At 46.5% G+C, this 22926-nt stretch overlaps 1 protein-coding gene across 4 annotated transcripts in view; it reads left to right on the plus strand.

Annotated features, from left to right (window-relative positions):
- The window catches only part of LOC142497361 (uncharacterized), a 132141-nt gene that overhangs the window by 103298 nt on the left and 5917 nt on the right, over positions 1–22926 (plus strand). Inside the window, exon 14 of one of the 4 annotated variants that reach the window (XR_012802239.1) lies at positions 5682–5788. The exons of the other annotated variants lie outside the window; for them this stretch is intronic. The gene's annotated coding sequence lies outside the window, so the exon portion shown is untranslated. The remainder of the gene's footprint in view (positions 1–5681; positions 5789–22926) is intronic. 4 annotated transcript variants of the gene reach the window in all.

Genomic DNA, 22926 nt, shown 5'->3' on the forward strand with positions numbered 1-22926 from the left:
AAAGTCACCCACCCAGTCACTCAGTCACCCACCAACCCACCCAGTCACTCAGTCACCCATCCAGTCACTCACCCACTTAGTCACTCACTCACCCACTCACTCACCCAGTCACTCAGTCATCCAAAGTCACCCACCCAGTCACTCACCAACCCACCCAGCCACTCACCCACTTAGTCACTCACCCACCCACTCACTCACCCAGTCACCCACCCAGTCACTCAGTCACTCACCCACCAACCCAGTCACTCAGTCACCCACCCACCCAGTCACTCACCCAATTAGTCACTCACCCACCCACTCACCCACTCACTCAGTCATCCAAAGTCACCCACCCAGTCACTCAGTCACCCACCAACCCAGTCACGCAGTCAACCCAGTCACTCACCCACCCACCCATGTATTTAGAGTAGTCCAGAAGATTCACTCTTTCCACAAACATATTTCAAAGCTTCATGGAAAGTACCGGCATGCACAGTGCAAGTCTATGCAAGCACACACTCAAACGCTTCTTCTACATTTTTGTGTTGATTTAATGTGGAACCAGTTTGTATACTTACAATGCAAAATCAGTGTATATAATTAGAAATTAATGCATCAATTAATATTTTTTCAGCGATCAAATTTGCAAATAAATACACCCATCATTTAGCAGTTTTATTATGTTTGCTTGTGAGTCATCATTGTGATCAATTACATAATTAATGCTTTGCTTGGTACAAAAACATATATATTTTTGAGAAATGTTGGCAATATCATAGAGAAGCATCTAAGTCAGACTTGTGCTTTTCCAGGTGGTGTTATACCTTCAATTTGGCAGGTATAGAACTGTATGTATGAGCTCAGTCTATGCTTTAACTGTAACAATGTAGCACAAAGTATTGCGTAGATCCAAAGGAACAGTGCAAACTGTGTGTAGAACATCATACGAGCTATTTAACAAGATTCCACAAGTCCCAAACGCTAATGGTATCTTAGCATTGTCTGTATTACCATTATTAAAGTAATATAATTTCCACTGAAAACTCATTAAACCGTTACAAACATGTAAAGCATTATACATACTGTATCAAGTAACGTCATTAAAAACTACACTTAAGGAAAGTCATTCACTGCACTTATTATATATGTGAGGTTTGCTCCCCTATTACCGTACTTTCCAACTTACTGAATGTCTGACTTTGTGGCATATTATAAATGCAGATTGATTTACAAATTCTGTTTCCTTTTTCTTTTAAAATTCAAAAGCCGCACAATCTCTTCTCAGTGTTGCTGAGAATTATCACAATGAGTGATCGTGATTTTCCGGGTCTCTCTTCCCATGTCACAGAAAAATTTATTCGCAGATATCATATATTTTATATAGCTCCTTTTATAAATTAGGCCACATTGTCCCAGCTGTAAAATATTAATAACCTATTATGATAACCTAATTAAAGGCATATAAAATGAGCAAGTAAGAATATAATTCCCCAAGGATCATATTTGGGTCAGGCCTATTCACAACGTAAAAACAGTGTCTGCATAAATCAGCAAGAAATACAACTTTAATTGGTAGTATTGCTAGGTATGTTAGTAATATGTGTTTTTTTGGTAGACACATTACACCAGATCTTCTTACTGTGTGTACATACACCATCACAGAGAAAATTGTGTCTCTGAGTTTGGTGATGGTAGAATAGGATTAAGTACAATAGTGAGTGCTTTTGTTAATGGTCATCGTGGTTTTTCCATTATTTGCTGTTTTTGAGCACATGAAGCTGTAATTATTATGTGGACCCATGATCAAATGGAAGAGAACAATACATTCCATCCGAAATAGACACTGCTACACAACTTTGTGTTAAAGATTACATTTCCTTTTTCATGGGCATGGCGTGTCTGCTGAAAACTGATAAGACAAGCGTATGTATTTTGCTTGCAAGATAACAGAAACAAAAATATAGAATAGCTATCTTCAAGCAATGTGTCATAATGAAAATCTACATTGAAATGATCATACATAGTCACTTTTTATTACATCTTTATGTTGCATTTTATTGATTCAAGTCACCAATCTCCACTAGATAAAACATTTAAATTGTAGATTTGTTGCATTATATATTAAAGGAAAATATCAGTGTCTTCGGATGGTGTTTGTGATGTAATGGCAAGGCGGATAAATACTGAGTTATTGGTCTCATGAATGTTTCAAATAATGCCTAATTATGAAGCAATGGCCCTAAAATAAATCAGATTAAGAATGAAGAGTCAGAAACAAGCACCACACACATGTTTGAATCACAGAATCTGTGGCCGGGTTTCACTAAGGTGCGATGTGGGGTATCGTTCCTTGATCTGGAGTTAAGTTGGCAGTTGGCAGTTAATGCCGTGTTAGGGTGGAACAGTCGACATCAGTGCTTAGTACATTTCCCACTTAATTGGGAGATTCAAATTTTGCCCTGCCTCTCAATATCAGAGTATCTAATACTCATGTTTTGCCTCATGTTCGACCGGGGTGTGTTTGTACGGAAGAAAGGGTGCAGAATTGCTAATAAACCATTAGGATTAGTTGGAACCCTGAGCAAAGAAACATAATTTATATTTATGTAACCCCTCTACTTTTAGCTCTCAGACTTACAGCTATCACTGAGGATGGGGCCTGAGTCCCTTGTTACTTACTGGGCCAAATGTGGCCTATGGTCAGACGGCAGGAATAATACAAACACAGTATAGGTGGTTTCTATACACTTATTAAACTCAGGCACCTTGGGATCCTCAGCAGAGAATCACTACACACTGTACACATATATAACACAATCCCCAAACAGAGCGGCGTGGGCCTGAGTCAGTGTTAGTGGTGTAGACGCCACCCAATCCTGAGTATGTTGGCTTATGATGGTGCCAGAACACCGTGGGAGCTCGTGTTGTACTGAACCAGTTGCAGGCCTGTCTTTCAAAAAGGCGCTTCGGTACCACAGTAAGTTTCTTAGCACTTCCCGAGTAATTACACTGCACTTCCCGAGTAATTTTCAGGCAATATTACATTGCCTGAAAATTTGATATTGTGCGTTGCCCTCAGCTGCACTAACGCTAACAGTGATAACCAGCGATAGAAACTTACCCCTCATTACAGGCCTTCCTGTTGGGGTTTGAAATAGTTCCTAATGTTTTTTTGGGTGGAGAAGGTTTACCTGGTTGGAAAGTTAGAACAGGGGTCCTCATCAAATTCCCCCCTCCCCCCCTCCCCCAACAGGTCAGGTTTCAGGATATCCCAGCTTCAGCACAGGTGGCTAAATCATTGGCTCAGTCGAAGGAGGGGGTACCACAGCTAGAGGCTGTGAGAGAAAAAGGTTTAAGGCGTGATAAAGCAATAGAGGTGGAAGGAGTGTGGAAAGGAGACAGATAGGAGTAGAGCACAGGAGATGAGCAGGGCACAGTGAGAAATAAATGCTGGTATGTTGGGAGGAGCAGATGAGTGCAGAGCCTTAAATGTAAGATGGAGTACTTTGTAGGTGATGCATAACTTAATGAGAAGCCAGGAGAGGGATTAAAATAGGAGATGGTTCTAGGAGAAAGTGAAGTGATTCTAGCTGCACAATGGTGAGTAGATTGCAAAGGAGAATGTTGTGAGGCAAGGAGGCCTGTTTCATAGGCGTCCGCAGGAGGGGGCAAGGGGGGGCGCTTGCCCCCCCCCCTGGATCACTCGCAGTCCCCGAGATCCCGCAGGGCAAGCAGGGTGTCCGGCCTGCTGCCTGTGGGCCTGCTCCCCCTCCCAACGTGGGACGGAGGGTGGGGACCCAACCCAGCCAACCCAGCATCCACCGCGCGCGTGCGCCAACCCAGGTTCCCCCGCGCTTGCCTCCTGTCCAAGACAGTAGCCGCAGGGGATGCTGGAGCCGCCTGCCAGTCTGGCGTCCCCAGCCCACCTCCGCGCGCCAACCCAGCAGCTGCTGCGGGAGATGCTGCAGCCGCCCGCAAGTCTCGCCCCCCCCCCCCTAGCCACCCACCTCCAGGCGCCAACCCAGCAGCATCCGCGAGGGATGCAGCTGCCCACCACCAGTCTCGCGCCCGCCTCCATGCGCCAACTCAGCAGCAGCCGCGGGTTATGCTGCAGCCACCTGCTAGTCTCGCGCCCCCCCCCCCTCCCTGCCGCCCACCTCCTGCGCCCCCCCCCCCCTCCCTGCCGCCCACCTCCTGCCGCCCACCCCCCCCCTCCCTGCCGCCCACCCCCCCCCTCCCTGCCGCTCACCCCCCCCCTCCCTGCCGCCCACCTCCCCCTCCCTGCTGCCCACCTCCCCCTCCCTGCCGCCCACCTCCTGCGCCTTCCTCTCTTGAGCCCAACTCCCATCCCAGGCAGCTGCCACGGAGATATCGGGGGCAGGGGGGGAAGCGTCTGACAGCAAGGAAGCAGGAAGCAGTACCCACCCGTTCAAGGTAAGTCACCCACCCAGTCACTGTCACCCACCACAGTCACTGTCACTAACCCACCCACCCACTAAAACCTACTAACTAATACCCACCCACTAAACCCACCCAACCCCCCTAAAAAAAATTCTGCGGACGCCCATGACCTGTTTGTATCAGATTACAAAAATCCAGATGTGAGAGGTTAAGGGCATGCATTAGAGTTTTACCAGTAGATTGACAGAGTACAGGGCGGGAGTCAAATACAAAGAAAAACCGTAATGGACTGGATTTGTTAGAGTTGGTTGGTGAGGAGAAGTACTGTAGTATTGTTTGGCATTAGAGAGAGTAGAGTTAAACCAGGAGAGGAGAAATCTATGTGTAAAAAAACAGCATGAGTTTGAGATTTCCTCCAGAGGCATTCAGGGAAGCAAGTGCAAAGTATGTGTTTGTGAATCTAGCCAAGGACGTGGGTTCGAGGGACGGGTGTGACAGAGCAGGGAATGGGTATGTAGATTAAGTGAGAAGCTAATGATATCAATAAATCACATTTCAAAAGTGGGTCAAGTCTTAATAAACAGCCTTAGACGATCAAACCTGCATAACATTGAAGTAATTGATTAACCAAATCAGTAAACGAATGAAAATATTTAATGGATGTTACTTTTCATGTGTGTAATTGGATTTTAACCACCGTGATATAGTTAATGAATGTTTACTCAAGTTTTTTCACATCTTTGTGGGTTTTTTCTGCTAAAGTGGATCTTGGGCTCTGTGCAATTATCATGTATAACTACTGCAGTTGACCCACCAATGTTCATTTTCAAAATGCTTAACCCACCACTACAGCCTTGAAACGGGTCATTGATGGTTACAGCTTTATATTGTTTTCAGCTAAAAAAAAATAGAATTGCTGCTTAGTCCTGAAATCATTAAATGATCAAAATACTCCCAATGGGGAGCTAGACTAATAAATGCTAGATCATCTTAGTTTAAAAGCACAAAATAAATCCCTGAGACACCAGGGCTCAGCTAAATCAGGGCAAATACCGGGACATTACCTAAAACAGAAATGGCCGTTATTTGCGGAGTTAAGTTAACTCCTTATTCAATTCTATACAAATGTATAGGCTAAACAGGAGAGCATTATTGAAATACTGTCTCCTGATTAGTCAAGGGACAGAGAGACCATTTTAGCAGTGGTGAGATACCTGTGAACACTCCTGAGATAACCAGGGAATATGCGAAGTTAAAGCATTTGATTATATTTTATATATTTATATTAGCATATTTTTCAGGTATCTCAGATGTGTTCAGAAGAAGATTACCACTAGGTCAACCTATTTGGCAATATCTCTCCATCTCCCTGCCCCTCCTGTGTACAGGGGTAGCCAAGTGAATTATGGTGAGTAAAACAGTGACCAAAAGCATTTCACTGTACAGTATACAGCAATGATAAAGAACACTTCTTTGGCCATTCACGTCTGAGGCAGGTCTCCATACCTCTGTATGTTTTAAAGTTTTAATTTATGTGTCACTGCCGGTCATGATTGACCTAATAAATGTTTTCATACTTTTGCAATTGCTGTGAGCACCCCCATTTTTGGAGACTTTGGGGCCTATGCAGAGAGCAGCGAGGCGCGGTATATCGCCAGGCTGCAGGGAAATTTGGCAACAGAAATTCATGAACTGACGCGAAAGAGGGGAAAAGAGAAAAAAGCGCCAATTTTTTTGTTTGTTTTAAAAACGCGCCGCGCGGTTGGCGCGAACCTTTATTTCTGCAGTATTTCAAACCGCCGTATGCAGGAAGGGCCGATCATCATTTCGCGTCTCATGTCGCCAAAATCATGTAGAGATGTTCTCCAAGTATGCACGCCAACAAAAGTTGGCAAGAAGGTGCATGTGAGCGGCGATAGGGAACAGTAACAAAATAAGCAGCCCTTTTGTCCTGCCGCCGATGGATGCAGGGGGGCTCCAGATTACATAACCAGCAATATCCGTTTTTTTCTAAGCAGTTTTCTACCGCGCTAATCACGCCGTTTTCAACTCTACATATTCCTGCATGGTAATATTGGCACTTATCCTACCTTTCTGCATACGGAGATACATTCGCGCCATTATATGGTAAAGTGTTTCAAATCTCCAATTTTTTTAACCGCTGCTCTCTGCATAGGCCCCTTTGGCGCCCTGTATTTTGAGGTCCCACCCTCTTCCTTCTTTACGTGTATTTTGTTCTCCAGCGGTGCACTGTCTATATATTATTGGCAGGTTCTTTGCTATTTACTATGAGTATTACCTCAGGGTTGCAATGCACACCTGCCATCTTTTGGTTTCCATAATCACACAGCATACATTCCTTCCACTGCAAACAGGGATTATGGGTAACAACATACAAATTAGAATTTATAGTGTGCCACTTTTGTGATTTTTATCCACTTTAACATGGATCCCTTTAAGCTTATCTCTGCTATTTTACACAGCAAACCAACTCACAGCCAGCTGTATTAACCTTTTAGGTTTTATTAGTATGAGGATGGTAATTGACCTTGCATTGTAAAGTTGAGCGTGGCTACAGACCAGATACACAACTAAGTTATGGTGAGTAAAAAAAAGTGACAAAAAACATCTACCGTATAGCATACAGCAATCATAAAGACTTATGAGCATATTCACGCCTCATCATGACCTGAAACCCGCCTTACCCCATAATCAGACAGCATACAGTGCTTCCACTCCAGCCAGGGATTCTGGGTAAAGTGAGACTTCATTGAAATCTATGGGTGTTATTCATTAAACTGTGAGTGCCACAATCGCACCGAAATGCCCATTAAAGTTAATAGGACTTTCTGCAAGATAATGACCCGATCAGCACAATCACAGTAGGTTTTATGAATAAACCCCTGAGTGATGATGCTAAAATTAGTCCAATTCAGGAAGACTCAGAAAATCAGTAAGAATTGACATGTCTTCATGTTGGTCTTCTTTATTAAGCTGTAGTTCCAAGTTTTAGTAGAAATGCAGATTTGTTGTAAGTTGTGACATGACTAGAATACAAGAGTCCCAAGTGCTATATACCGGTTTTGCCCGATTATAAGGCATCGTTTTTATCAATAAAGTTAAGTTGAAAAGTACATACTCGCTTTATAATCGGGCCAACTTTTTTAGGCAATCAGCAGTCAGATGTATGAGGTAGGTGGGTAAAACGGAAGACGCTCCACCTTGGGGGCCTGAAGCAGCCATGTTGCCTGTGGCAGGAAACTCAAACCAAGACAGACACAGAGACAAGTGTGTGTGTGTGTAAACTTTTTTCTTTCCAGCTAGTAATGAAATTAGGGGATCGCCTTATATTCAGGGTCGTCCTATAATCGTCCAAATACGGTATATTTCCTCACACAGACACGTGCACAAAAAGCAGCACACTTGCAATACCTGGGATGTATGCTAATTTATGTCATTTAAATACATTTTTCACACCTAAATTAGCATCTCTGTCTCTCGCAAAACTCATATTTCAGACTGGATGGAGGGAGCTAACGCCACCTTCAGGTCTGACCTAAATAACGTCAGGTTAAATCCCTGCGCTAACGTGAACTGCTTTTAGTGGATATGTGATGTTAGGGGGAACACCTTTTTTGCATATCATTAGGAGTAGCGGGCAGAAAAATAAATAACCATACACTATTTAAGGATTAGGACTGGGGTAACGTTAGGTTATGTTCTTTAGTGCAGCGGTGCGCAAACTGGGGGGTGCGCATTTTTTTTTGGGGGGGGGGGGGGGGGCAGGCTTGGTCTCGCGCTCTCCCCCCAGGCATTTAAATTAAATGCCTGGGGACCGCGCAAAGCCTCTGCAACCTCTACTTACCGAGGTTCAGCCGGCTCCAAAATGCGTTACCATGGCAACGTGGCGTCAAACGACATCACGGTTGCCACAGTAACATGATGTCAAATGACGCCACGCGTCACGAGACGTCACACGACCCCGTGGCGTCATCTGACACCGCACGAGGTAAGGCGGGGGCGTACCAAGGAGAGCAGGCACTGGGGGGCGCAGCAAAAAAAATTGCACGCCCCTGCTTTAGTGCATAGAGATTATGATTAATCTAACGTTAATTTATCTTAAAATTGGTTTAAATAGCCTAACTGAGTTTAGTGCATCTGGACCCATATATACTAAATGGTGCACCCCAACTCCGGCAGTCTCTATCATGCACCACCAGACTCTACCATACATACATTTAAACGTTCCCTAAACACACACTCTTTTTAGAAGGCCTATGTAACACTCTCCTGACCTTTTAATTTCATTTTTTTACTTTCATCTTAACACTTCATATTCAGAAACCCAAAGTTCATAGCTTAACCCATGCTGAGCAACTCCCACCCTCCACTCATGTGCTCTTTTTGTTATGCAATGTTACTGTCTTACAGAATTGCAGGAAGATTTTTGGGGTGGGTTGTTTTACATATGTAATCAGTAACATATATACGTTACCACAATGTAAGCATTTTAAAACCCTGGGGCTCTGTAGCACCCCCTGCATCTTTACTTCCAGCTCCCATCCTGTCTCACCTCCCACATTGGACTGCACTGAGGAATATGGTTGCAACATACAAATAAAATCTAGTAATAATAATAAGACATTCTGGTGATGAAACAAACCTTCTGGTCCATTCACAGGAAGAGCTATTTCTTTCAGAGGTGTCAAATGGAGGAACACTGCTTTGTAAACTTTTTAATTCTCCTAAAGTGCCTTGAAATTCTGTTTCTGAGATTTAGAAAACGATAATATTGTAATGATATTTCTAAACATTAAAAAAACAAAAATCACAAATGCTTATTTCTTTAAGAACAAGTGGGGGGAAAAAACTACCTCAATCTTGCACCCCATTGTACCTGAAATGATTATATTGTGATATGAAATGGTGTAAATCTTTTTAAGCTTGAAAGCAGACTTGCTAATACACAGGAGTGTTATGATTTGTCTATGGAAACATACTACTTTGCTGCAGACAAGACAAGGCTGGGGAATTCTAGATAAATTGCAGTTGCTTTGAAAACACATTTGTGAGTGACAGATTACCAGGTCCTAGAGGAGTTTCCATGGTGCTATTTAGGGAGAGAAAAAAAAGCCTTTGTAGATTGAAATTCTGCTGTAGCCAAGGAAACGGTTAGTATCGTGTCGTGTGCAGCCGTATTTTGCACACGCAGAAGTCTTTGTTCTGTCAGCCTTACAATGCTTGGGTATCACATTTCATTGCTACAACTCAATCTGTTCAATGTCAGAGTACACATAATGAGTTTGCTAATCCGAAATATAGAAGTGTACGATGCAGGACAACGCCCTGTGATTGTAAACTACTGTATATATCATGTCGTGCTTCACACCCCCCCCCCCCCCCCTCTATACCCTTCATACTCGTGCTTAATTCCCCTCAGAAAAAAATATGCTGAATAAAATAGTGAGAATATGTTTTGGGGTTTATAAGATTGTATGTGAAACAGAAAACAAGAAACATGTGTTTCCGGTCCATGTTATGCCTCACAAAGATTGCTGTGGGGGGTTTTCTAAGAGGAAAGAGAGAATTGTTGCATATTTTTTTGTTCATGTCTCTTCCTCTCCGTGTGAAAATTACACCATGAAATCAGATCACTAGCTGTTTGCTTGAAGGTGCTGAACACACATTCCTATGTTCAATGATTTATATCTGTTGGGGATTTAAATGTGACCGGCAGCACAAGATCACTTTTCTTCCATTTCTGATATTTTCATTATTGACGGTGTGTGTAACTTTGAATTTGTATTTCTGTTCTGTAGTGTAACCGTAACCTATCGATTGAGTCATTTTAGTTTTAATTGAATAAAGAGTCAATTGTGTTTATACTAAGGGGCCTATGCAGAGAGCAGCGATTTTTAAAATTGGCGAGGGGAATAAAAAGTAGGTTTAATGGAGAGTTTTATTCTCCATATGCAGAAATGGGCGAAATCCGCTATTTTTAGCATTACTGCATGTGGAGAATTGTAAATGAGGAGATGCGCGCAGCTGAAAGGGGAAAAAAAATCGCGCATTTTTTTTTTTCTTCCCTATAGCCGGCGACCTCTTGCTTCTTGCCAACTTTAGTTGGCGGAGAAAATTGACGAAAATCGCGCCAAAAACAGCCGCTATATGGCGAGCGCGCCTTTCTGAATTCGGATAATTTTCAGACTGACGAGATGTAGTTTCTCGCCAGCCGCGCGGCGAGATTTTGAAATAGAAAAAAAAAATGGCGCGTTTTCCCTAGCTTGCCATTTTCAGCTGTTTTTAGCGCGATTTTCTCCGGAAAATGGCGAGATTTCAAATAGCGCTGCTCTCTGCATGAGGCCCTAAGTCTGAATAAAGCATTTCTCAAAAGAACAATGCAAAGCCCTGACAATGCCACGTGTTCTCTATATGTAAATGTGGTAATTTAACAGCACAGAAAAGACTTGGCTGCCTTCCAGATGAGAGGCTGCTGGAGGTGAGTCATCTGTTGTCTAACTGTATTGTGGCAGTTAATGGCATGCGTTTCAGATAGACCAATGTTACTGTTTTCATGCGAATTCTGAATACATCCAAATATAACCCCTGACCAGGAACTTAATGCAGCACTTTAAGCAGATTTTTTTTTTTAACTTTAGAACTGAGATTTTTCAGTCTAGCTACCTGGAACATTTCTGTTTCTCATATATTAGGACTTACAAAATTCCCAACCCGCAAATTATCTGGGAGGGGAAAATATCTGCTTCCTAACAGCCAAAGAGTAACACTGATGTGAGCAGGTCAAAAGATGAAATGTACCGTATTGGCCAGAATATTGTACGGCCTCGCACATAATACGACCCTAAAAGTTTTGAAGGTGTTCTACATGTAAAATAAAAGTTGTTAGGCTGCGCATGTAATATGAGTAGTTTCCGGAAGGACATTTTTAGGAAAAAAAACGTAGCACTATATTCGGGCCAATACGGTATAAGCACGTTGCATTAAAACAAATCTCTTGTAATTTGATTGTGTACTTGAGACAGGATAAACTCTAGCACTTTCCTAAACTCGCACATAGATGAATTCAAACTGTGTAAGAAACGAAATCTGATCTGTTTTTCCCTCTCAGGTGATGCAACACCTTGGTTTCCCTCAAGAACCTTTGTTCTTTCTCTTAAACGGTCTCTTTCCTTCTATCTCTCTGTGCATTCTTTCTCTTCTCTCTACCCATGTGCCCTTCCAACAATGTATCCACTGTGCATTCGTCATCCTTTCTCCCTCTGTGCCACAGTCTCTCTCTCTTTTGATTTCGTAGGTACTGGAATGAATAAGACTCCGGCGCTGCACACGTGCCTGCCAGGCAGGAGGCGCGTGCAGCTGTGATCCCCGGTCTGTGCAGAGCTGCAGGGGGAAAGACATGGGGGGCGTGGCGTGGGGCACGGCCATGATGTCACACGGCAGGTTCGCCCTCATAGTCTGAACCGCCGGGGGATTGGCCAGCGCTTCATCGCCAGTTCTGAAGACAGTTTTACTGTCTTAAGAAAAGTCTAGTCGGGCAACAGGGCGGTCAAGGCAGCAAGTGGGCCTGGCCCCATTGAGGATCGGTTCTTGTCCCTGGCACTGCAGCAGGCACTGGGGACCTACCCTAAGACATTTGTTGATTGATAGGGGAATCAAATGGAATTTACTCCAGAGATGAGAAAGGTGATAAGTGGAGTATCTCAGAGAGCTATACTGGGACTAGTGCTCTGTATTGTCTTTATTTGGGACTTTATGGATGACCTAGAAGGGAAAGTATGCCTTTTTGCAGGTGACCAATATTTGCAACAGACTGGCTCTCCAGAGAGGGGGGCAAAAAATGATTGATGATTTAAGAAAATTAGAGGAATAGTCAAAAGTGAGGCAACTTAAAGTTAATGCCAAGAAGTGCAAAATCAATCACTTGGGCTACAAAAACCCAGAGGCAGAACTCAGGATAAATAGAACTATACTGTTCACCACTACAAAGGAAAAGGTGCTGGGGGCCATTATTTCTACTGACCTAAAAGTAAACAAGAAATGGAATGTATTTTTTAATTGGACTATAAGAAAAAAAAGGTCTCACGATAATGATATGAAGAAATGTATTTTAAAAACAATTGTTATCACAATAAATATCTGTTTAATAAGAATAAAGACATTAACTTTTTAAATGAATGTTACAAATATAAATTACTTGGAAGGTATTTAGTTTTAACATTTATTTTAAGTTAAGGTGTTTTAAATTAAATGATACTTTAAAATATATAAAACATCCTTACTTCTGCATATCACTGAAAATCACTTGAGGGGGGGGGGGGGGGGTGAGAGACAAGGAGGTTGCAGAGATCCCTTTTACATTGGCAGATCTGCCTTGCATGAGGTTGCTACTTCTTAAACACTACCTGTCCCTACAAAAAATGGACTTTGCCTTTTACTTGTAGTGCAGTATTACTATCATATCAGCATATTGACCAACTCTACAATAAAGTAATGAAGAAAACCTCCATGCTGCTTGGGCTGTAATAGCAGCAGCGGAAATCTTAATGTCACTTTATAGATTATTGGTAAGAGCTCACCTAAAGTATTGTGTTCAGTTCTGGAAATATAAAATAATAGTATTATAAAATAGTACATCATCTACATCATAAATCTTATCAGAAATTATATATAAAATATAACAGCATGGATGAGAGGAGGAAGAAGGGGTATATAATTGAAACTTTGAGATATAGAAAGGTTGTTTTTTTTTAACAAGGTAGCATATTTCCAAGGAGGGTTAAAACAAGAGCTCAAGCTCTTAAATTGGAAGGAGATGCTAGAGGCTAAATTGTAAGAGAATCCAAAAAATGATTGGGGTAAACACAAGACTATCCTATGTATTTAAGAAACTACATAATCCAAAAGGAAATTAGGTTCCACAACACATGGGAAAATGGACAGACTAGGTGAGTTATTATCTGCTTGCAATTTCTGTACTTCTGTACCACATTTCTCTCTCTTAGGGGCCTATGCAGAAAGCAGCGCTAGAATAAATTGGAGAGTTTAAAAAAAAGTAGCAGTAATGGAGAGTTTTTTTCTCCATATGCAGAAAGGGCATAAAACTGCCTCTCTGCATATGGAGAGTTTCAACCAGCGCTATGAGCGCTGTTGAAACTTGTGGTAAAGAAATCGATTTTTTTTTTTCTCCTCCACCAGCCGCGGAGCGCCAGCTTCATGGTGGAGAGGAAAAATGTTGAAAATCGCGCCATTTTTTTGGCGCGAACAGCCACTAGATGGCGTTCGCGGCTCTCTGCATACGGCAGAAAAAAACACTGGAGAGATTTCTGTTCTCTCCAGCCGCGCGGCGAATTTCAAGAAAAAAAAAAATGGCGCTTTTTTTTAAACTTGCATTTTTCTGCTGCTTTTAGCTCGATTTTCGCCGGAAAATGGCGAGATTGCTATTAGCGCTGCTCTCTGCATGAGGCCCTAAGTAGGTGTCAATTTCTATCATGCTTCCTACGTGCACTTTATCAGTCTGTGCCACTTGATCTCTTTTTCAAGTCAAATCAAATTTAGCTTCACTGGCATGACAGTACATTTTCCAGTTTTCAAGTTTTGCCTGTCACGTCTCTCAATTTATGTATCCATGTATGTGGGGCTCAAGCGGTGTTTTCCAGTTTGAGTTATGGTTGTGAGACTCAGCGGGCACCTCTCAGTTTATGGATCCATGGAAGTGGGGCTCAAAGAGATGTCTTCCAGTTTATGGACCTGTGGTAGTGGTGCTCAGGAAGTGTCTTTCAGTTTATGGCAGGTGATTACATATTGTGCAGCAATTTCCACTGTGGCTTCATCCTCCCAGAACAGGATGGCCAGATTGTGCTGCTTGTCCAGTTTATCCGAGGTTCAGCTTAGACCCAAGAGTTTCTAGAAGAGTTTTCTCTTTATTGTGGACTATTTCATGCAGTGTATTTTATCTCTCTTTCTCTCCTGTCTCACTGAGGCACTTGTCTGTGTCGGCCTGTCTTTATATCCAGGGTATAGGCACTGAGTCGGTAATGAATAAGATTTGTCTCTGCTTGGTGTTTTGTAACCTTAACTAGGTACAGTATTGTGTAAGCGTACATTTTATCTGGTAGGGCTCTAGTTAGTTTGAGAGTTGCATTCCATTTTTCCAGGTGTCTGTCTCTTGCTCTCTTTCTTTTCCTTATTTTATTAATCTTTTTTCCCCCAAATAAATTAAGAGTTTGAGATCACTAAATTCTTACAGCGGGGATGTGATCCCATCAGAACTGTTATTTTATTTTTGAAGATTATTTCTTGTTGTAGACTTGTAAGCTTGTTCCATGTGCTCAGACATGTTAGTATTGTAGTGTTAGTATGTTGGTAACCCAAGTGTGTGTAAGAACATTTGGTACCACTTTATGAAATGTACAATTTTTTTTGACAATATATTTCAAATTATGCTTTGTACTGCGTGGATTAGTAAAATAAAAAGGTACACACATATTCAAACTGTCAGTATGTTAGGCTGACATTTTTTGCCACATTGAAAATTGTACCACTGAATAGTTATACCTAGAGAAATAAAGTGTATGTATGGCTGATTTTGATACTGCTTGCACATCCTATGTGATGCATGTGTAACGGGTATTCCACCCCACCCAATCTCATATGTAGTGTGGGTGAGTAGAACATGTAGTGTTACCGGTGTGGTGCGTATACTTGCAGGCTCACAGGAGGTCTGAGCCTCCGCTAATGAGAGCCTGGGGTGAATCCTCTGGAACGGATCTTCGTTTACAGCGCCTCCACCTATGTAGGATTCTATGGAAATGTAGAATGACCCTACATAGGAACCCAATCAGAAACCACACTGCACGCACTCTATGCCTATTTGCCAGTGCGCACAGCACTACCCGCTGTGGCACTGCCAAACCTGCACCTTACATACACTAAGGGTGACCTCCCTATCTAGGGCCGTCCCTTATCAGTTACCCACTAACCTGGTGGCGAGTTGGGGCCTACCTGGAGGGTGAGGTTACCTATCTGGATGCAGGAGCTGCACTCACTCCCTGCATCCTTCCTTCCCCTTCAGCTCCGCTGCTCCAACTGACGTGACTCATGCAAAGCCCGGGAAATGTATCTCTTTTCCCGGGCTAAGCTTCCTCCAGTCCTATTGGCCACTATCAGGCACCTGGTGCCTGTCTCCCTATGCCTCCTGGGAATTGAAGTTCCCAGGGGGCTGCTACACCATTGGGGCCGCGTGCGCGCTTCTCCTGCGCCTGCGCGAACTACCAATGGCCGCCTCACTGTTTCCTGCTCTGTCTCTGCCCTAGCGCGACTCTTCCCTGCCTCTCGCAGCCTCCCTGCGCATGCGCGAGCTAACTGGGCCGCCGGGGACTCACTGCGCATGCGCGACCTGGCGCAACATGGCGGCGCCCTATCCGCCCGGCTCCGGCAGCGCCGGGAGCCCTGAGATGCGCGTGCGGCCTTGGCAACCGGCCGAACGCATCCCCGGTAACCCCCGAGCCGGGACCTGACCGCCCTCTCCCCTGCCACTGCCGAACGAAGCCGCCATTGGACGCGGCGGCCCCCGCGATCGGCAGTCAGGTGAGGGGGGTGCGGTAGCGCTGGGGAGACCTGGCTACACTCTCCCCCTGGTGACACACCCAACGCCCTCGCTTGGGGAACGACATAGCATGGTACAATTTCACATACTGAATATTTTCGTGGCATACCCCGTACACATAACATATCGATTTTGCACATCAGGTTACATGATACATCACCCCCAGTAACCGAGACCAGCTGATACCATTGATGGGATGCCCCGAATTGAACACGTGGGGGTACCTCACTTTTGCGTCCGTGAGCCTCCCCCAGAAAATTTTTCTGAAGAGCACACTCTAAAGCGACAGTTACTGGCTCTTCGCTACTTCCTCCCCCTGGTGGAAGGAGTAGCACAGTGTCTCTGAAGCAGACCTTTACCCGGTCATCCGCGGCAGGGATGCGGTAGACCAGGAGGCCAGGACCTTTCCCGCGGTCCACTACCTGAGGAATGGGGCGCTCCTTTTTGGGCTTAAAGGAGGCAGCTTTCCCTGAATCTCTCTCCACACAGTCTTTGTCCCCATATTTTTGCGAGGCTTCCACTGGGAAGCGAACACTGGACAATGTCTCGGTTTCACCTGGCAGGGGGGAAAGAGTAGACACCTTACCCCTGCGGTGATTCACGGTGGCCAACAGGTCCTCGGGGACGCTGTCAGTTCCCACCTTGGTGGTATCGGGACCTGTCCCCAACTCTTCTGGGACAGTCCGCTCACTGACTCGAACTTCGGGAGTGTCGGATCCCAGTCCTGGGACCACTTGTGTCGGAGCACACGGGCTCACACTCCGCTCAGGAACCGTAGCTTTGGCCTTCTTCACGGCCACCTCCATCGGAGTCTGTGGGGAACAAGGGGGTTCCTTACCACTCAGCTGGCTGACGATGGGCTTCCCTTCTTCCGGAAGGATCGGCGGTAGACACTGGTCCACTCTCTTCTCTGGACAGCTACCTTCTAATGAGGACACCTCCACCAGGACGCGATGCAGAGGGGAGCCCTTCGCCCGGGCGACCAGACTTAAGGAGCCATCGTGCTCCGCGGTCACCTGGAGGCTCACCCCCGACACCCCTGGGGCAGTCGACTCACCCTTGTCGGCGTTAGGTACTGGTCCCACGCCTAGGACCGATGGTACCTCTGTAGTAGGTCTGACTGACCATCGTAGGGCACACGGGCCCACAGCAGGGTCCGCAACATCGGAATACACCTCTTCCAGGGTACACGGACCCACAGCAGACTCTGTATCCTCTGCATCACCGCTGGGGTGGTTCGCCGGTAGGCGCATCGCCACCGATGGGACTTCCACCTTTTCCCCGGAAGATATCATGACAGTATCCTCCGCAAGGTAGTCACCAGATTCTTCTGAAATGCAGCCAGTGGTTGTGGGTACGAAGCTGGCGTGCTCCGGTACCTCCACTGCAGTCGCGCTCTTCTCCGCCAAGGGTTCACTTGGCTCCTTAGCTGGCTCTGTAGGCTGGGGTACAATAGGCATCAAGAAAATTGCACCGCAACAATCACATCTGGGCTCCCACGCCAGTGCTCCCCTAGAACAGTCACAGGTGGGGCTAAAGCATTGTGTACACGGCTCCCCATCTACCTCGGTGATCCTGAAGTCTAGTGGCATTTGGGACATGACGGCTCCCTCGTCATAGGCTTCTTGCAAGCAGGGGCACAGTAGCATAAGGAGATCTATTCCTGGCGCTCGCCAGGGCACATACACATTAGGGTGTATCCCCTGACAGTCTATCTCATCCTCATGCATCATCTCATCCTCAGAGATCAGAGTGTCTATCACAGCGTCCACGTATGGTTGAAGATACCCGTGCGTGCTCCCCCTGGTGGAATCTAAAGGAAGGGCACTTTTTACAAGGGATTGGTTTTCGCTCTGCACTGAGTCACTCACATCACAGGGGAGGGGCTCTGATTTTCGCGCCAAACCCGGACAGAATGTTGCGACATCTTTCTGTGCAGGCTTGCAGTCAGCAGCACGTGCGCTCTCCTGATTTGGCGGGAGACGCCATTTTGCTGGGTCGGCATAGACTAGGGGGTACCCTTCTGAGGGGCCCCCGGGCATGAACAGCGCGGACGGTGCCTCTGCCAGGCATATATCCTCAGTGTGAGTTACAACAAACAAAATGGTTTTCCATGTGGACGTGGGATCTTGTTCCTCCTCTAAGACACATGCCCACGGCCACCCAGGAATCTTACACATATACTCCCGGACTTTAACCGCGGGTATAAGAGCGGGAATGCCTCCTACCGCCACTACCTGGCCAGGTTCCATATATTGCCGCAAAGCCCAGGCAAGGACCTCGTCTCTGGACTTCACAAACATAGCGACAAAAATAGGAACGGGACAATTTGGAAAAAAATGGACAGGGCACCCCAGGTGTCTCTCAGCAGCGCCTCCAAATGTAACGGGTATTCCACCCCACCCAATCTCATATGTAGTGTGGGTGAGTAGAACATGTAGTGTTACCGGTGTGGTGCGTATACCTGCAGGCTCACAGGAGGTCTGAGCCTCCGCTAATGAGAGCCTGGGGTGAATCCTCTGGAACGGATCTTCGTTTACAGCGCCTCCACCTATGTAGGATTCTATGGAAATGTAGAATGACCCTACATAGGAACCCAATCAGAAACCACACTGCACGCACTCTATGCCTATTTGCCAGTGCGCACAGCACTACCCGCTGTGGCACTGCCAAACCTGCACCTTACATACACTAAGGGTGACCTCCCTATCTAGGGCCATCCCTTATCAGTTACCCACTAACCTGGTGGGGAGTTGGGGCCTACCTGGAGGGTGAGGGTACCTATCTGGATGCAGGAGCTGCACTCACTCCCTGCATCCTTCCTTCCCCTTCAGCTCCACTGCTCCAACTGACGTGACTCATGCAAAGCCCGGGAAATGTATCTCTTTTCCCGGGCTGAGCTTCCTCCAGTCCTATTGGCCACTATCAGGCACCTGGTGCCTGTCTCCCTATGCCTCCTGGGAATTGTAGTTCCCAGGGGGCTGCTACACCATTGGGGCCGCGTGCGCGCTTCTCCTGCGCCTGCGCGAACTACCAATGGCCGCCTCACTGTTTCCTGCTCTGTCTCTGCCCTCGCGCGACTCTTCCCTGCCTCTCGCAACCTCCCTGCGCATGCGCGAGCTAACTGGGCCGCCGGGGACTCACTGCGCATGCGCGACCTGGCGCAACATGGCGGCGCCCTATCCGCCCGGCTCCGGGAGCGCCGGGAGCCCTGAGATGCGCGTGCGGCCTTGGCAACCGGCCGCACGCGTCCCCGGCAACCCCCGAGCCGGGACCTGACCGCCCTCTCCCCTGCCACTGCCGAACGGAGCCGCCATTGGACGCGGCGGCCCCCGTGATCGGCAGTCAGGTGAGGGGGGTGCGGTAGCGCTGGGGAGACCTGGCTACACATGTATATAGGTTTCTGTGGGTTTTTTTTTTTTGTTTGTTTTTTAACAATGAAAAGTGGACATTTCTCTTTCTTTGTCCACCATATCCTGTTTTTCAAACTGCAGATTTATAAAACAATGCCAAACAAAGACCAAGTTAAATGTAGAAAGAACTGACTGGGTGTTTTTTAACTGAGCAGTAAAAGCTGCTTAACCCAGAAGACTTGTTTACACTGGGAGCCCGCCACGTTTAGAAGAAACTTTATTTAAGAAGAGGGCTTTTGCCTTCTTCCTTTATGGCTGCCAGCAGCTTCCTGCCAGGCAGTCAGGAATGACAAGTTTAAAGATCAACTTCAGTAATTGGCTTGTCAGTAGCTTCCTGTCATCCATTTTAAATGGACATGGAAGTAAATATCTTTTGAATTGGGGTCAGAGAGGAGGTCCCAGTAGTAAAACAGCAGCTCTGCTCCAGGTGATCAATGGTTTAGTAACTTATAAAAGTAAAATTATATAAAAATCCTTCAAGCAGTGGGATACTTCATTAAAGCAGCAAGCCCTCCCAAGAAAGAAAGCGGCACAGATTTCTGCTTTAATCGGCACTGCTATACTGCATGTGCTTATAATGACATCTAGTGGCCAGATTGAGCTTTTCCCTATTGATAATAAATGATGCAATAATGCAGGGGTGGCCAACTCCAGTCCTCAAGGGCCACCAACAGGTCAGGTTTTCAGGATATCCCTGCTCCAGCAAAGGTGGCTCAATCAGTAGTGTGACCAGATTTACAAAACTAAAAACCGGGACACATAAAAAAAATATTTATAATACAAATGACATCACCAATTGCACCCCTCCCCTTTCTGTCTCTCTGCCCCCCCTACACACACACACACACGCATGCACACTATCTCCCCCCATTCCTCCATTATCTCCCCCATCCCTCTATTTTTTCTTTCCCTCCATTTCCTTCTTCCCCCTTCCCTCCATTCTCTCTCTGTCCCCTTCCCTCTATTCTCCCTCCCCCTTCCCTTCATTCTCTCCCTCCCCCTTCCCTTCATTCTCTCCCTCCCCCCTCCCTCCATTCTCTCCTTCCCCCCTCCCTCCATTCTCTCCCTCCCCCCTCCCTCCATTCTCTCCTCCCTCCATTCTCTCTCAGCTCATCTGATATTGTCTCTCTCTCCCAATTCTGTGTCTGCCTCTCTCGTCCCATTCTGTGTATCAGTCTCTCTCTCCCCATTCTCTGTCTCTCTCGCCATCCCCATTCTATGTGTCCGTCTCTCTCCCCATTCTGTGTGTCTCACTCTCTCCCTCCCCATTCTGTGTGTATATGTGTCACTCCCCATTCACTGTGTCTCTCTCCCCATTCTCTTTGTCTCTCCCCAATCTCTGTGTCTCTCCCAAATCTGTCTCTCTCCCCATTATCTGTGTCTGTCCCACTCTCTCCCTCCCCATTCTGTGTCTGTCACTCTGTCCATCTGTGTGTCTGCCTCTCTCCACATTCTCTTTCTGTTACTCTCTCCATTGTGTGTCTCTCTTCCCATTCTCTGCTTGTCACTCTCTCCATCTGTGTGTCTGTCTCTCTCCCCATTCTCTTTGTCTCTCCCCAATCTCTGTGTCTCTCCCGAATCTCTGTGTCTCTCCCAAATCTGTCTCTCTCCCCATTCTCTGTGTCTGTCCCACTCTCTCCCTCCCCATTCTGTGTCTGTCACTCTCTCCATCTGTGTGTCTGCCTCTCTCCCCATTCTCTTTCTGTCACTTTCTCCATTGTGTGTGTCTCTCTTCCCATTCTCTGCCTGTCACTCTCTCCATCTGTGTGTCTGCCTCTCTCCCCATTCTCTGGTTGTCACTCTCTCCATTGTGTGTGTGTGTCTCTCTCTCCCCATTCTGTCTGTCACTCTCTCCATTCTCTGTGTCTCTCACTCTCTCTCCTCATTCTGGACCCTACCTGTCACTGTGGAGCAGGGGGGAGGGAGCCATCTTGCACCCTGGCAGTAGACACTGGAAGACCTCAATGACTTCTGGGTCTTTCTGATCAGGCTCCTCTGCAGCTAACCCCGCCCCCATCCTCTGCAGCTAACCCCGCCTCCACCCTCTGCAGCTAACTCTGCCCCCACCCTCTGCAGCTAACCCCGCCCCCATCCTCTGCAGCTAACCCCACCCCCATCCTCTGCAGCTAACCCCGCCTCCACCCTCTGCAGCTAACCCCGCCCCCACCCTCTGCAGCTAACCCCACCCTCTGCAGCTAACCCCACCCTCTGCAGCTAACCCTGCCCCCATCCTCTGCAGCTAACCCTGCCCCCATCCTCTGCAGCTAACCCTGCCCCCACCCTCTGCAGCTAACCCTGCCCCCACCCTCTACAGCTAACCCTGCCTCCACCCTCTGCAGCTAACCCTGCCCCCACCCTCTGCAGCTAACCCCACCCTCTGCAGCTAACCCCACCCTCTACAGCTAACCCCGCTCCCACCCTCTGCAGCTAACCACGTCCCCACCCTCTGCAGCTAACCCCACCCCAACCCTCTGCAGCTACCACCCCCACCCTCTGAAGCTAACACCACCCCCAGGCTCTGCAGCTAACCCGCCCCCACCCTCTGCAGCTGACCCCGCCCCCACCTTGTACAGCTGCAGCCAGACCCGGCCTCTGCTCTTCTCCTGCTCTCCTCCCCGCAGGCATCCTCTCCCTCTCTGCTGTCCTCCCCCTCTCCGCTGTCTTCCACCCCTCCCCCCCCGCTCTCCTACCACCAGCATCCTCCTACTCTCTGCCGTCTCCCCCCCCTCCCGCCCCAGTTGACTTTCAAAACCAGGACAAGTAAGAAAAACCGGGACATTATAGAGAACATCAGGGCACCAGGACAGACCTTAAAAACCGGGATTATCCCGACTTAACCGGAACATCTGGTCACCCTTTCAATTAGTGCTGCGGTCGTTGACTGAAGGCACTAAAGCAGGGATATCCTTATATTTGACCAGATGGTGGCCCGTAAGGACTGGAGTTGGCCACCCCTGCATTATTGCATATATCTTTTTTTTCATGGATCACATTTGTTACTTAACTGAAAATGTTAGAGTTTACTATAACTCCAATATAAATAATTAACATTGCAAAAATGTAGCATCCTAATGTACTTCAGTGCTTTAATTTCCAAGGGTAAAATGGTGCTTTTATTTCCCAATGTAAAGTACCCCTCTTAAAGCAGCAGCCCAAGCTGCCATTTTTTAAAAATGTTATTTCCCCCCCCCCCCCCCCACCTTGTAATATGTGCACCAATACAATCCACACAATGGTAAGTAATTAGCTAAGTTACTGATCGATCCGTTCTCTTGTGATCGATCTGTGAAGATTCAGCTCGGGGGTTCACTAAATGTCTGTCAGTGCAGCAGAAGAGGACCAAAGATGCAAAGTTCTGTGGGGAAGATCATGTGACCAGGCAGCCACTAGATTTAATTGGTGCACTGCTAGAGAGAGGGCAAGGCTCCAAAAGGGGTGTGCCAGAGCCTATTTCAGAAGAGGAAGGGGATGTGACTTTGTAAATGGTTGCTATAGAAACAAAAAATG

This window comes from Ascaphus truei, chromosome 6, assembly GCF_040206685.1.
Source record: "Ascaphus truei isolate aAscTru1 chromosome 6, aAscTru1.hap1, whole genome shotgun sequence".
NCBI classification, from domain to species: Eukaryota; Metazoa; Chordata; class Amphibia; order Anura; family Ascaphidae; genus Ascaphus; species Ascaphus truei.